Here is a 15,543-nt window from a genome sequence, read left to right as displayed (position 1 = left end):
TATATTAGTATTTTTTCCTCCTGCTGTCTCCCATACCGAACCGTGACGTCAAAACCGAGGTACATACCGAACCGTCATGTTTGTGTACCGTTACACCCCTAGTAAATACATAACAAACAACAACGGAGTGTCTTTAAAAACCCTCTTTTGTGTGAACTACTTCCTTCCACCATGGATTAAAATCTCAGGTTGACAGTTTAACAGCTGAGGCCAAGCCTCCTCTGTTACTAATTCGAAAACGTGACTTCAGAACTAGTAACAAAAGAATGAGTTGCTTCATTGAAAGCTGATAGTATTACTGCATTAAAAACTGTATTATGTAGAGTGGAGTATTATGAGAGAGATTGTGATAGACTGTGAGCGCGAGTGTGATTACCTGCATTTAATACGGCATTTTTTCTTCAGCTCAATCTCATATTCACAATAAAACATTAGTCTGAACGTCCGCTGAGGAAAACCATATCTTTGTCGTACTATCCTTTCATCTGTTAAGGATGATTTCTGATGACGGTTCTGCTCAGTGCATTTGTTGGCTGCGTCATACAAGGTGTTGTTGAAAGTAAAAATAACTTCCTTGTTTACAACCCTGTTTCTGTTTCAGTCTTTTTCAATATAAAATCTTTATTGCTGATAATAAAAACGGTTTCTTATCGCCATCTAATGGCGGAATAATGTAATTAAAACCACCATCAAGAACACACACTGTTTCCCAATACTAAATAGTCTTGTTAAATATTACTATTATTTATGTAAAATATGATTTACTTAATAATATTTAATAAACAACAATATCCACCATATAAGTTGCTAGACAATTCAGTTAAAAGTACAAAGGCAATGATATACAGCATTAAATTTACATAAAATATAACATGATGAGATTTTGCCCTCAGCCAAACCTATTGGCTCTAGAACAAATAACAGATATATATCATTTTTAACCACTATAGAGACATCAGAGCCAGTGGCAAATTACAGAAGAACTGGCCGAGGTAACGCTGCTCTCGGCGGGTTTATTAGCACTGAACGACTGCTGACGCCCTGGAGCTCACAACTCCGAAAACATCAAAGCAAATTTTCAAATATACGTTATCTTTTATTAACAAACCACATATGTGAAGTACATTCTCACCTAAAAAACGTCTCGGGTTACTTATGTAACCATGGTTCCCTGATAAGTAACCCGAGACGTTCCCTTTCGTGGAACTTCGAACTGCGTCCTCTAGGGGTCGCTATGGGGAACGGTATACCCACGTCGCCATGCTGAGGGGAGTGCAAGCCAGAATCATGGCGAGCCACTAAGTAAGGAAGGAAAGGAAGGCTCACTTGAGCTGGAGGTGTATGGCCAGAGAGATAACCTTCGTCGAGGCGACCTCGCGACGTCACCTCTTTGGCTCGTTTCCACGGTAATTCGAGCCTTGCCGTGGCCCGATCCATCACCTCTAACAGCTCATCATACGCAGGGCAGGTGGATTGGGAAAGCTCAGCCTCAGCTTCTTCACTCTCCGCATCCATTTCCTGCTCTTGTTGGGCTGAGCCCAACTGAGCACTGGCCCCTGGATCAGATGATATCAAAGAGAGGATATCATCGTCCATTGGCTGTCTCTCGCCCGACACCGATGCGCGGAAGAGGGGAACCCCCCCTTCAGCCTCATCGGCTAGGTCCACCTGAGATCCCCACGAGCTCATTCTCCTCCGTGCCTCAGCAGCGGCGGGTCCCGAGCCGCGGGAAACCGATGGTTGTCCCTCTCCACTCGAGAAGAGAGACAAACGAGAACGGAGCTTTTTCAGCAAAAAGCTCTCACAGTGCACGCAGATTGCCCGCTGGAGGACATCACGTGCGTGCTCCTCGCCCAAACACACAACGCATAGATCGTGTGAATCATCGGGTGTCAGAAACCGCTGACACGGATGTACACACTTTCTAAACGCTCCGCTAGTGCTCGCCATAGTAGAAAAAGAAAAAGCTCTTACTTTGCTTTTGGAATGCACGCTTCAAACAGAACGGTCAGTGAAGACGAAGAAAGTGATGATGTGCGCTACCGGCGCCTATTTTGTACTAGTCGCGACGGTAGTGACGTCATGGCTGTCGCCGCCCAAACAAGTTGGTGTTTTTTCAATGTAGGCTTCAGACACGGGTCACGACGAGGCGTTCCCCATAGCGACCCCTAGAGGACGCAGTTCGAAGTTCCACGAAAGGGAACTCTTAAAACTACATTCCGTGATATAAAATCAGAATTATTTATAAAATTTGAGCGTCCCCAATGACACTCATTGAGAAATACTGCAAGTGGAGCAATACAAAATGTGAAATGTTGGAGTTATGATATCACTAGAATATCACACTCCTCCCAACCAATCAACCAATTAGATTCGAGGACCAGAAATAACTGTTCTATAAAAATACCAAACCTGAAATTATTGATATTACACTTGCCCTGGAAAAAAAAAGAAGTTCAAAACCAGTGTTGCCAACTAAATGTCTAAAATTAGCATATTCACAACGTCATTGCGTCATATTGTCTTTTACATTTGTTTGCATCTCTGTGCTTACATACTGCATTTTAATGCAGCCAAATTCTCAATAAAACTGTTTTCATCTATATCATATTCTACTGTTCCTGTTGTCAGACAACGGGATGAATATGAAATAGTGACTGAAACGCAGTCCATTAAGACCACATAACCAGCTCTCTCTTCCAAGATGTTAATCTGCACAAAAAGTCTTATTTATAATTGAGCTGTCGTCTGATGAAATCAAATACACATAAGATAAGACAAAACAAAGACCATGCATGTGCTCTGATTCCGGCTATATTTGCATGTACAATTAGAGAAGCATATCTATTTGAATGGAACGCGCTGCTCCTCTTAGTTTAGTCCTGTCATCCTCTCAGCTCACTTCTATCACACTTTTAAAGCGTCATGTTGCTTGTTGCTTCTTTTTTCTGTATTACTGAGTCAAAATCTGTAGAGGAGGTATCCGCTGTGATCACAGTTTTACAGGGTTAAAAGGTCAGCTCTGGGCATAGCAGTGGGAAAAAGAGTTAATGGACAGATAGCAGGATATCAAGGATGCTCTCAACTTTCTCGCCCCTTAAATACAAGCAGCCCATCCTCCTCAAAGAAGGGTATGTTCAGGAAAACACTTCTTTCCTTCTGTATTAGAGAGAAAACTACTGCTAAAGGAACCTGCGCATTTGGTATTATATTGAATGTTTTTCCTACAACACCTCAACAATTCCACATATTTAGGAGCAGACCTGGCAACACTTTATTTTGATGGTCCCTTTTGAACATTCTGTTGACAATAATGTTGAACCTACATGTCTACTAACTCTCATCGGGCTATTAGTAGACTGTTTGCTTAATAACTGCTAACTCTTTATTGTCATGGTCTCCCAAAAGACATTCAACTGACTATAAGTAACTTTGCAAGTACAAATCAACTTATTCTAACCTTAACCCTACCAGTCTACTAACACTCTAATGAGAGTTAGTAGACAATGCTACTCATAGTCAACAGAATGTGTTAAAGGGACCATCAAAATAAAGTGAAACTGCAGACCTTTATATATCTTTACAGCCCTTTATTGAAGTCAACTCAAATTACTGAGTTTAATCAGGAATTCTCACTGCAATTTGTGTCAAACCTTACAAAGTTTTTTATTCACAAATCTTGATGGAAAGCTACATTGTCTCAAATGACCACCTTTCATGAATGAGATTTTACAATCCCACACACCAAATTTTTCCAGGGTTTAGTCAGCAGACCAGATAAATTTGAATGGCGTGAGATTTTGCCACAAGAACAAAAGCCACCCTGATCTCAAGAGCCAAGCATGACTATGCATACATTTTTGCAAAAGCCAAAATACATACAAACCAATGTTCTCTCCAAATATGACTCATATTTTCTTCATAACAAATAAGGCTTAAAAAGGATAATAGTGCTGAATGCTCCAAATAATGTGCTGTTGACTTTTAAATCGACCAAGAGGAAATACGTTTTTCCTCAGCTTTGACCCCAACCCAACATTGTTTTTTTTTTTCTTAAATACAAAATCTTAAATAGATGTCATTTTAAATATATACTGTTACTAGGTTTAAAATGACGTTTTGGAATTAGCAACGGAGGCGTTGGATGAGATGTGTAAGAAATGAATCCTACTCACAATAGCGTTTTAAGTACAAAAACTGGACGAGTGCCTTGCAATATATCATCTGATCGATGTCTTGAGGTGTGGTAAACATAGCATAAGCGGAATATTTTACTTCGGTCCATTGAATTCTTATTTAAAAAATGCACACCCGAGGTGGTGATGCGGCCACGACGCGAAGTGGAGCGTACAGTAGCTTACACCTTGGGTGTGCATTTAAAAAAAAAACAATTAAATGGACCGAAGTCAATAACTCACTGTAAAAAAAAAAAATAATAGTTGAGAAAACCTAAAAAAAAAAAAAGAGGCAACTTGATGCAGTAAGCTTTTGAGTTCTCTCAACAACAGTATTTTAGTTCTTCTCAGTAAAGATACTTTGATTAGCCAATGTAAATTTGTTTGTTCATACAATACTGATTGTCTTATTTTGCTAATAGAAAAATTCTTGTCACAGCAGCTGAAACAACAATTAATGTCGTTGAGATTATTATTTTTTTCTGTTTCATGGAACAAAAAAGAATGTTTAAAAAGTCCCCACATTTTTGAATGACACACCTTAATTGGATAACTTAGTCTAATAGACAACATTGTCTTTGCTTGTAAAACAACTTACAAGACTAAGATATCCAGAAAAAGGATAGAAGTGGTTGAACATAATCTCTTAAAACTAGACACACAAACCTCAAGAAGAGTGGCAATCAACAATTGTTAAATACATTTTTGCAAAAGCCAAAATACATACAAACCAATGTTCTCTCCAAATATGACTCATATTTTCTTCATAACAAATAAGGCTTAAAAAGGATAATAGTGCTGAATGCTCCAAATAATGTGCTGTTGACTTTTAAATCGACCAAGAGGAAATACGTTTTTCCTCAGCTTTGACCCCAACCCAACATTGTTTTTTTTTTTCTTAAATACAAAATCTTAAATAGATGTCATTTTAAATATATACTGTTACTAGGTTTAAAATGACGTTTTGGAATTAGCAACGGAGGCGTTGGATGAGATGTGTAAGAAATGAATCCTACTCACAATAGCGTTTTAAGTACAAAAACTGGACGAGTGCCTTGCAATATATCATCTGATCGATGTCTTGAGGTGTGGTAAACATAGCATAAGCGGAATATTTTACCTCGGTCCATTGAATTCTTATTTAAAAAATGCACACCCGAGGTGGTGATGCGGCCACGACGCGAAGTGGAGCGTACAGTAGCTTACACCTTGGGTGTGCATTTAAAAAAAAAACAATTAAATGGACCGAAGTCAATAACTCACTGTAAAAAAAAAAATAATAGTTGAGAAAACCTAAAAAAAAAAAAAGAGGCAACTTGATGCAGTAAGCTTTTGAGTTCTCTCAACAACAGTATTTTAGTTCTTCTCAGTAAAGATACTTTGATTAGCCAATGTAAATTTGTTTGTTCATACAATACTGATTGTCTTATTTTGCTAATAGAAAAATTCTTGTCACAGCAGCTGAAACAACAATTAATGTCGTTGAGATTATTATTTTTTTCTGTTTCATGGAACAAAAAAGAATGTTTAAAAAGTCCCCACATTTTTGAATGACACACCTTAATTGGATAACTTAGTCTAATAGACAACATTGTCTTTGCTTGTAAAACAACTTACAAGACTAAGATATCCAGAAAAAGGATAGAAGTGGTTGAACATAATCTCTTAAAACTAGACACACAAACCTCAAGAAGAGTGGCAATCAACAATTGTTAAAAAGATGAGCTCTTTACATCACAGTACAACAAATAACTAACAATAAAAAACAACAACAAAAAAGTTTAAATTAAGTCAGCAAACAGCAAAACAATAATCCTATAACAGTAACAGTAAGGGTTTTTATGTAGTTTCAAGAAAACAGCATTATTTAATATTTGAGATTCAAAAGAAAGGTTTCGGAAAATGTGCAGTTGCATTTTTTTACAGTGTTCCATATGTACTGTATATATATATATATATATATACAATAACATTTTATTTTGATAGACCACTTTAGAGACAGTGCTAACTACTAACTATAATATAACAGTCAACTTATACTCCAATGAAAGTTAGTTGACGTTATAGTTAGTAGAATGTCTAAAGTGGGCTATCAAAATAAAGTGTAACTTATTACGTTTTTGAGAGTGGTTGATTGATACTTGTTTTTCAACGACCAATGAAAGATCAAAAATGGCTCATAAATGATATAATACAGAAATTAATACAATTTAATGAAAGCAAATAAAAGGAATATTTTACATTACTCAAAAATATGGGGAAAAAAATGAGATGTGCACAATCATTTGACCTAGTTCAGTAAAGTTCAGAAAGTTTACACTTTTACTAGGCTGATATATTGGTCTATCTCTACTTTTTCACATTTGGTGGGACATTCATAGTCATAGTTTTTTTTTTTTTTGGCGTTCTATTGCCTTCATTGGAGTAAATCCTTTTAAATATTCCTGCTTCATTTCACTACAACAACTCATCCATATCCACAGAGGTAAGTATTAATGATGCTGATACACAGACACAGCAAATCAAAAGACTCTTTTCTTTTCTCTCTTTTTTTAATTTGCTTCCTTTTTTCTTGCACTTATTTCTGTCTCTCGTATTCAAATCCCCTTCACGGAACAGTTGCCACGGAGCGTAAGCAACAGTCTGATTACAGCGAGAGTGAATGGCCGCTTGAATAGCAAGCTCTTCATGCTAATATGATGCCGAGATGAAACGTCATGCTGATCTCTGTGAGGATATGCCATCTACCCTGTTGAGTTTCTTCAGTTGGTGTGGGCAGTGGAAGAGGGGGTGGCAGCACCTGCAAATCCAAATCAAAGGGACACACGGCCACAATGTGGTGAGATGATGAGTTTTACTACACAAAGGCTCCGATTATCTGGATAAAACAGGCAGAGACAGCCATGAGAAGCCGCATTGTGAACTCGGTCACAAAGCACTGAGGTAGTTGGCCCTCAACCTCCATGTCGATATAGAGGCCTAATTAAGGGTATTAATTACATCAGCGGCACAGAGGGGCTACAAAATAAAGTTCAAAATCTTCTCTTTGTGTTTCTCTTTGTAGCCAATGTGTTCGTCATTTTCAGGTCTCTATAGTGCAGTTACAAAGGGAATAATGAAGACAGTCATTGCTCTACAGTGTAAGCATTTGTAAATAATGTGAGCTGTTCTTTGTTGCTTTCCAAGTTGTCAATAGAAAATGTGCAAAATACATCTTTGATCGCTGCATCCCACCTAGTCTCGGCCTCAGATGTCACGCCCACGGACCATTGGCTGAACGTCTGATGCATATGGCACACAAAAATGGAAACACTTCAGGAGTTTCGAAGTCATCATCAGATTGGTTGAATTATACAGGATTTCCGGGAGACGTGTGTGTCGCGTTCTTTAATGTTCCGCCTGGAAACAAAGATGCCGTGGCGCCAAACCCCCTCATGAAAGAAGAAAGCCATCGTGTTTACAACTGTGACGATGAACGCTTATCAGGATCAACTAAACGCTCACTTTAAGATAGTAGATAATGTTTGTAAGATGGATTGTAAAGTTAAAAACTTGATTTCAAGAATGTGTTTTTGGACTGTTCTGAGACCGGCCAGAACCTAAACTTTGGAGAAAGTGTATGGAGACTGTTTCATTCAGCTCCATCTAAAATATTTATGAAAGCAAATTACATCTCAATGCAAAATAATGAAGGTATACTACATGAATATTAAGTGGATCATGCACATGTTGCTTGGTAACTACTGTTTGGTCCAGTTAAGTCTCTTATTAAATATTTATGATATTCATGGTTGGTTAATCTGCTCGCTGATTAACACATGACTTGTAAAATGTTACACTATCAGCCAAAAAATGATGCCTACCAGGCAAACATCACACAAAATTAATATTTAAGATCAAAGCTTTCATCTTAGTAGGATTTGTAAATTAACATGCAGACATCATGCAGAGGTACTGTAATTAATGTGTAGCTCATAATACTAACAAACTTTATATTGTGTTGAACTGTTAATTTCTTAAAATACATTTAAAATATTTAATTTCATAGTTATGAAGTTTGATTAATATAGTTTCATAAATATTTGAATATACTGTATATAAACAACTGATATTTGCTGATGTTTCCTAATACCTAAACTTGGGTAAAATGTTACCAATATATTTTTGTGTTGTTTTTCAGAACTCAAATGCAATCCAGTGTAGTATTTTCGTGGTAAACAATTACACAGAGGTCTACAGACAGAAAACAGCAGTCAGGATGAGTCCATAGTATGCAACACAAGAATACTGTACACAGTAGAGATATTGATCAGTTAATGCCCATAGCTTTTTTTTACAGAATGTATTTGATGTTCTGCACATACAAGTCTGGTGGTAATTCAAAGATGTTCTTTTTTTTTTTTTTGCTTTGAAAAAAAACAAAAAAAAACAAGAAACGCATCTTTGTGCTTTCAGTGTTATGATGGAAAAAGCAAAAACAATTTGACACTTTTTTCTTTCCCTTACTAGAGAAACTTGAAGAGGTGTCATCATGTAGTAAAAAAGAAAAATATATTAGTTGACATGAAAGTAACAAAATAAGTAAATAAATCACTTTATAGACAGATAACAGCTCGAATGGTGTAGTGTAAATCAAACTTTGTGGAGGCCAGATATATTATAGAAGGTGCATTCACAGTGCCCCTTTCAGAACTGGAGAAGAAGCTATATTAAAATCTTCAAATGCATTTAAAAAAAATTTCAAAACAATTTGATGTTACCTTACATTTAGTCAAAGCTAAATATATTAGAAGACAGCGTAATGTCACTGAACAGCCCCAGAAGTACAGCTATGATGTCCTTTTATGTAAGGAACCGTATGAGTTACTGTGGAACGACATGAACATATCATATCAAGGAGTGTGTCAATATAAAGTCCTGCCACTATTGCTATTTGCTTTGGCAGATACATGCTTTAGCTCTTTGTAGAAGCCACATTAGTGAGTATAGAGGACACAAGGGCAGACTTTAAAAAGGCCACAGTCGGTCTGGCCAGTCTGATAAGAGCAGAAAGAGGTCAGGGAGTATCAGAAAACAAACTCAACATAGAGATAGTGCTCTTCTACCGAACTGAAAGACACTTCCTCTGTTGACTATACGCTGCCCGCCTGTGACTCCAGGAGATGTTAGCATACATAGGGTACAATGGGGCTAAAGGCCCACCTTAACAAAAAATGTGCTATTCACTGCGCTTAAAATGTATAATTGAAGGAAAAATATATACGTTGTATTGAACATTAACGGAGCAACATATTTTGTGTGAAAATAAATCATTCAAGTTATTTATTTTGTTTAAAAATCTTATAAATGTATGAGGTGAGAGGGGCCTTTTACCCCACACACGGAGTAAAAGGCTTACCACCATGGGGTAAAAGGCACATGGTATTGATACAAATACTTCAGCTAAAATAATGTTTTATTTTTTTTAATAATGTCTAAGTTAATCATTGTTCAAAACAATCACTTTAGCAAAGTTTGTACTATTTTCTGCTTATTTTGAAAAATAAAATAATGACTTTTTGTTCAATAAATATACTGTCATTCAAATATTTTAATATAAAAAAAATATTTTAAAATACAGAAACAAAATAATTTTAATAAGCAAAGATTCTGAAGGTATTGAAGGAGATCCAATAATAATTGAATATATATGATATTTTATTATATGATATGATTAATATCATGTTTTTAAATATGATGGTTTCATTCTAAACATGGTGATTATCTCTAATATGGACATCCGACATACTATATGATATTTACCATCTGAATCTAACCATGCTATGTCAACAAATGGAAAAGTCAGCCATCTATTAATTATCATGTTAATTACTGTGCCTTTAGCCCCAAGAGCAGGGGCGTTTTTCACCCCAAATACCATACTTTTACATATTATTTCGTTATTTAAAAACTGTTGCTTTAATTATCTTAAACAAAAATGAAAATCATAAAGAAGACCTTTGTCTCAAAATATATTCATTAATTTTAGCGATTCTCATTTGCTACTTAAATCTACAACATTTTAAAAAACATGACATATTAGATTAAGTAAGCACAGAATCAACTTTGCGCTGCTGCACGTGATTGCGTCAAGGATCAGACAATTATACACGTGCATCTTGAAAAGCGAATGTTTTGGAAAGTGCTACGCCACGTTTTTGTGCCATCTAGTGTTTTAGATGAAAATAATATCAAAGGCGCCTTTTACCCTGGGGCGCCTTTAGCCCCGTTGTACCCTACTCTTGGTTAATTTATGTTTCCTATGCTTGTGGCTAGTGTTCTGACTGCAAAAGCAGCTTAAATTGAACCCATGTGCAGGGGCGTAAATTTCATCTAATAGTTGGGGGGGACAATAAACATAAAATTTATCAAGAGCGATTTTTGAAGGGGACACAAATAATACAGCTAAAATTGTACTTGTAGGATATGTACACACAGAGGAAAGCCTTACTACTATTAGTGCAGCAGGGAGACCGTGCCAAATTAGACAACTTCAAGCTGTTGTGGTCGTGTCGAGAGAGCTCTTGAACGCTGACATTACTATCCGTCACAGTGTTGCCAAGTTCGCGGTTTTCCCGTAGAATTGGGCTACTTTATCACTGTTGCCGCGGGTTGTTTTTCATGCCCGCGGGTTGAAGTGAAGCGACCCCAATAACGTGTATTTTAGATTTTTCCTGGGGGACCCCCTCCAAAACGCGGTTAGTTTGGGCTAGTTTTGGGTAGCAATTGGGAGGGTTTTGTTGTAAAGAACCTAGCAACCCTTTTCGTCAAGCAGGTAACGTTATTATTGCTAACATAACGACTCATCGAAAAATACATTGGCATCATCTATATTAAAGTGAAAATAATCACTTCATCCAATGTTTAAGTGAATAAAATAGTCTTGACAACCTTACTTACTGGAGATCCACAACTAATGACTTCGTTCTCTCTGACCGGACTCGTGAGTGTGTGTAGGTGATGTAAAAGAGGAAAGCAGGCATTTGGACCAAAGCACTATGAGGCAAGGGAGGGGAGACTCAAAATGTTTCTAAACTTAAATCGCATTTTGCCTCGTTTGTGTTGTTTTACTACTTACACAATTATTTAAAGTATAAAACATTGTTATTTACAATATACAGCGTGGTTTTTAATCATATTTTTGGGGGGGTCCTGTCCCCTCGGACCCCCCCGGGATTTCCGCCTATATCCCAAGTGTGAGGCCTTTTCTCATGAGACGGTGTCTCATTAAAAGTTGATGCCAAGGGCGTAAACTTCATTAATGTTTGCTTTAAAGCACACACTTGCTCCTGTCACAGCAACACCTCCATACTGGTTTCCATAGTGTGGTCTCATACTTTGTTTACACACCTGAATCTAATTTTATGTCTATGTGGCACAATGGAACTTATGTATTTACTTTGTTTTTATGAACAGTTGAACACAGAAGTTCTTTCTGTTCATAATTACTAAACGAGACCTAAAATAACAGAAGTCTAGCATCAAACTCAGTTGATTGGTCCATGATTAGTCAAAATTCAGAGGTAAAATTCAGCTTTAAGGTTTCCAGGGTAGAAAATACAGTGCAATATTTCATTGCTACACCTAGTGCAAATGGTTTGAAGGTCTAAGACTGTAATCAAACTCATGGGTTTCCAGGGCTTCCGTGGGGTTGCTCTACATGTGCGTAACAACCTGGTCAAAGCAATATTCATGTAAGTATATATATGTCCTCTGAGGCACTACGCACAAGTCAATTCGAGTTTGATATCTTTGGGAAATAAATTAAATCACAACAGACCCAAGAGGCTTTCAGATACATGTTTTATGTATATATGCAGGTAGGAGTGAAGAGGTAATGCAAAACTCACTAAACTAGTTTAGTGAAATTGAATTTTTAATAACAATGTTCAGGATTCAGTGCCTCAAAACATTTGAGAAGAGGGGTAATAGCAGTTTCATTTTAGCAAACAGACTAGACATAAATGGATTATTCCATAAAAGTGTCCAACCGTGTTCAAAACATGTGTTGATACAGTGCTGTGAGCAGTAATGCTTTTACAATTCTTTTAAAAAGCTTTAAAACCTGCACTAGGTGAAAGACTCTATGCAAGTACCTATCACTGAAAGCAACACAAATCCAATTCATTACACATATTGTTTGTCCTTGCTCACTCATAATAGTGTCCAAACAAATGACTTGGATTGTTGACTTTGTGGATTGTTCACCTGGAAATGCAAATTCTGTCATCATTTAATCGCTGTCATGTCGTTCCAAAAACGCATGACTTGTGAACAGCGGTACATGTTAACTAAGTGCCAAAAAATCTATTAATTCCAAAAGTTAAAGGGTTAGTTTACCCAAAATTACAATTATGTCATAATTTACTCACTCTCACATCGTTTGTTCAATCACCCTCAAGTCTTTGGTTAATCTTTTAAACACAAAGTAAGATATTTTTAATTCAAACTTGAGGTTTCTGTCCCTCCACTGGAAGTCTAGGTAAACAAAATATAGAAGATGGTTGATTCACTTAAAATGCCTTTATGATGTTTCTGGATCTTCTAAGTTTTGGTTACCTGGACCCCTCCGCCAAGGTGCAGAAACAGTTCAAGTTTCATTATAAATGTATTGTGTGTGTGTGTGTGTGTGTGTGTTTATGTCTAGTAAAACTATTGTATTAAACCAATGTGAATTTCACTGCGTTTTTTGTCCAGCCTATTTTTACCCTGATGTTACCTTGAACAGTGCTGCATGGAGATTCATGCATTGCACCACAGAGCCCATTCAATCGCTGTGATCATTCTGTGTTCAGGTGCTGAGTTTAAATGCAGGCCATGTGATGCAATTGACCCCAGCGGCCACATCTCGGTAATGATTTGGTATATCATCACAAATGAAACAATAAAAAACTCGTCCTTGCCTTTCCATTCCGCTGTCTTTTGGTCGGGGTCTCAGAGGAGAGTGATTACACCTAGGCTCAATGTACCCATTTGCTTGGATAAACAACGCTGTCACCATTGCTACATCAAACCCATAGAAGCCATCAGTGCAGAGTAATGGGGTCATTAACAATGGCCCATATATTGGATCTGGTGTCGGCCAGTGGAAACAACAGGGTTGCTCTTCTCAAAGATCAGCAGAGCATAATCGCCACATTCATTATTAAATAACAAAAAGACAGCCAAATGTCACCTCTTCTGTCTACGCTTCTACCATAAGGCACATTTGATTGATTTTTCTGATCTGGTTGAAAAGTATGAATATGAGTGAAACTGCACTATCATACACATTAAAAACATCAGGAGCAATTAGTTTATATGTTCAAAATATTGTGATCTGCTACAGTACATTTTCTTAGCAAAATGTATTTTAATATTGCTAGAACTGGGCATACACTTTGTGTATCCACACAAAAGTCTGAATCCATCAAAAGCATGGTCTCCAAGCATTGTAGATTGATCAACAGCTAACATAAAAGACTTATCATTAAACTCAATATGAAACAGTGTTATTAAATATGATGGATAAATATGGATAATTCAACAAGGAAAAATATAAGTCATTTCAGATGTGAAGCAATTTATTATAAGATCCATATTCTGAATGTATCCACACCAGAAGTCTAGTACAAGAGGGACTCTGAATGATGATAATAATGTCTGAAGAGGTAAGGGCAGATTTCCATTCTGCTGCGCTATTGATTAGCGGTTATAATCACACAGGCATTTAAAATTAATCTGGCTTTATTTTTTCTTTCTTTCTTTTTCTCAAAACACTGCTTAGAATAAGCACCTGTATTGGCAGCTTGTGACATTTGTTAAGTCAACTTTCTGAGCGCAACAATGAATCTCAATTACTCAGCTATATATAACTGCGTTTTTGCTGCAGGCAGGAATGTAGGGTGAGCATACATCCTCTTTTTTCCGGACATTTCCTGGCTGGGATATCTACAATAAAATGTCACAGATTTGGCTCGTTTTGGCTCTTGATCTCAAAGAAAACTATTTTACAAGGTGATTAGTTGGTATACATTTACATGATGTCAACTGTATGAAAAATTATTTTTTTTTAAGAAAAAAGTAAGAATGAAGGTCCACATCTAATCCCACTAGGCCACCAGGCCATAAACAGATCAAACAAAAATGGATGAATGAGACCATACAAATTAATATGAATTAGCCCATCAATTCCCCAAAACTATGAGACTGTGTTGTATCAAGCAAATATCAGCATCCTAGCAACCACCCAGGACACTTCAGGAACATGCTAACAACAACACTGAACACCGCAGTGCTGCCCACACACAAGATGGGCAGTTTTTGCACAAGCAAACATCACTCACAAAAAAACTCACCAATGCTTTTACACTTTATGCTGCATTGATACGTTTATTCATTAAAGTGTAAGTATCATATCAACCGCCAACAGCAAGTAAAAGCTTTTTTTTTCTCCAAGTAACAACGTAAATATACATTCTTATTAACTTTGTCTGTGTTAAAGTGATTAATTAAAGAGCTAATTATTTTTAGTTTCATGAGAATACTAAACTTTAGCTTAAAGAATAAAGACAAATCCATGCAATCTTAGCCTGTGATTATTTACACACTTAGGACAGTGATAAAATGTTTAAAATAAAGAAACCTTTGAAATAAAGAATGCAACAGCACAATGAAGGACTATTTACAGACACACTCTCTGGATTCTCTACATTAACTCTTGTCAAACATATTGGTATTGTGCTGCGTGGCCCTCTCTAGTTGGAACAGACCACTGGGAACTAAATGAGGTCCTGAGACATGTTGTTGCATCTCGATTGAATATCAAGGAATAAACTTCAGGACGTGTTTCTATTGGCAGGGGGTACTGAAGGTGCAGGCAGCATCCTTCCATGAGTTATTACTATGTCCTTGGTGTGAATGCAATATCCATTTTCTGTCTTTCATTATCAATCCAGTGATCCGCCAAAGGTCTAATGTCCACTGAATGCTGATGACAGATTGAGCAGTGATACAGAAAGTAATAGCAGAAATAGATGCACCAACAGGCAGAGATGTATTGGACTTTCATAGAGTCATTCTTTGAGTCTAGGAAGTGAATGTTTAACTCTGTAAAGCTTGGCTCATATGATATAGGACAATATGAAGCTTATACATGAAGAGGAGGACAAAACACCTAAGTTTCATTTAGCAAAAAATATGCAGTTGCTGATATTTATATGGCCAAACATTAAAATGAAATTCTGATAATAAACCTGTGAGATCTTTATAACAGTGCATCAGAATACTTAAATGCATATAAATGTCACATGTCTCCCAATAATAAGTCTTAGTATAAGATGATAAGATG

The 15,543-nt window shown here is 36.8% G+C and overlaps 1 protein-coding gene across 1 annotated transcript in view; it reads right to left on the bottom strand.

Annotated features, from left to right (window-relative positions):
- Positions 1-15,543, bottom strand: part of LOC107598047 (glutamate receptor ionotropic, delta-1-like) — a gene marked incomplete at its 3' end in the record, with an annotated part of 315,980 nt that overhangs the window by 73,308 nt on the left and 227,129 nt on the right. The window lies entirely within an intron of this gene.

Source organism: Sinocyclocheilus grahami, unplaced genomic scaffold, assembly GCF_001515645.1.
Source record: "Sinocyclocheilus grahami isolate Dianchi unplaced genomic scaffold, SAMN03320097.WGS_v1.1 scaffold243.1, whole genome shotgun sequence".
NCBI lineage: Eukaryota > Metazoa > Chordata > Actinopteri > Cypriniformes > Cyprinidae > Sinocyclocheilus > Sinocyclocheilus grahami.
The sequence above is the reverse complement of the archived record's forward strand: the minus strand, read 5'-3'. Positions and strand labels throughout refer to the sequence as shown.